The sequence below is a fragment of the Schistocerca piceifrons genome, unplaced genomic scaffold, assembly GCF_021461385.2.
Source record: "Schistocerca piceifrons isolate TAMUIC-IGC-003096 unplaced genomic scaffold, iqSchPice1.1 HiC_scaffold_2396, whole genome shotgun sequence".
NCBI lineage: Eukaryota > Metazoa > Arthropoda > Insecta > Orthoptera > Acrididae > Schistocerca > Schistocerca piceifrons.
The window spans coordinates 35,848-37,554 of NW_025728333.1; positions in this window are offsets into that span (position 1 = coordinate 35,848).

Here is a 1,707-nt window from a genome sequence, read left to right on the forward strand (position 1 = left end):
TTTCATCGTTAATAACAAGGTCAGAGGGATACAGTAAACCTGAAGTGAAGCATCGGAATCTATAACTAGTGTCACAGGAATGGTTCAAAACATAGACAGTATGAAGGGTCAGTCTTCTTGTACTTAAGTCGGCATTGTGCCTTTTGTATTTAATCCGATGAAATATCTGTGTTTCTTCGTCAATAAGGAGGTCAGAGGGATACAGTAAACCTGAAGTGAAGCATCGGAATCTATAACTAATGTCACAGAATTGGTTCAAACCATACACAGTATAAAGAGACAGTCTTCTTGTACTTGAGTCGGCATTGTGCCTTTTGTATTTATTTCCGATGCAATTTCTGTGTTTCATCGTAAATACGAACGTCTGAGCGATACAGTAAACCTGACGTGAAGCATCGGAATCTATAACTAGTGTCACAGGAATGGTTCAAAACATAGACAGTAAGAAGAGTCAGTCTTCTTGTGCTTAAGTCGGCATTGTGCCGTTATTATATGATTCCGATGCAATGTACGTGTTTCATCGTCAATAAGTAAGTCAGAGGGATACAGTAAACCTGAAGTGAAGCATCGGAATCTATAACTAGTGTCATAGGAATGGTTCAAACTATTGACAGTAAGATTAGTTAGTGTTCTTGTACTGAAGTCGGCATTGTGCCTTTTGTATTTAATTAAGATGCAATTTCTGTCTTTCATCGTCAATAAGAAGGTCAGAGGGATACAGTAAACCTGAAGTGAAGCATCGAAATCTTTAAGTAGTGTCACAGGAATGGTTCAAAACACAGACAGTAAGAAGAGTCAGTCTTCTTGTACTTAAGTCAGCATTGTGCCTTTTGTATATAATTCCGATGCAATTTCTGTGCTTCATCGTCAATAAGGTCAGCTGGATACAGTAAACCTGAAGTGAAGCATCGGAATCTATAACTACTGTCACAGGAATGGTTCAAAACATAGACAGTAAGAAGAGTCTGTCTTCTTGTGCTTAAGTCCGCATTGTGCCTTTTGTATTTAATTCCGATGCAATTTACGTGTTTCATCGTCAATAAGTAGGTCAGAGGGATACAGTAAACCTGAAGTGAAGCATCGGAATCTATAACTAGCTTCACAGGAATGGTTCAAACCATAGACAGTAAGATGAGTTAGTGTTCGTGTACTGAAGTCGGCATTGTGCCTTTTGTATTTAATTAAGATGCAATTTCTGTGTTTCATCGTCAATAAGAAGGTCAGAGGGATACAGTAAACCTGAAGTGAAGCATCGGAATCTTTAACTAGTGTCACAGGAATGGTTCAAAACATAGACAGTAAGAAGAGTCAGTCTTCTTGTACTTAAGTCGGCATTGTGCCTTTTGTATATAATTCCGATGCAATTTCTGTGCTTCATCGTCAATAAGAAGGTCAGCTGGATACAGTAAACCTGAAGTGAAGCATCGGAATCTATAACTAGTGTCACAGGAATGGTTCAAAACATAAACAGTAAGAAGAGCCGGTCTTCTTGTACTTGAGCCGGCATTGTGCCTTTTGTATTCAATTCCGACGCAATTTACGTGTTTGATCGTCAATAAGAAGGTCAGAGGGATACAGTTAACCTGAAGTGAAGCATCGAAAACTTTAAGTAGTGTCACAGGAACGGTTCAAAACATAGACAGTAAGAAGAGTCAGTTTTCTTGTACTTATGTCGGCATTGTGCCTTTTGTATTTAATTCCAATGCA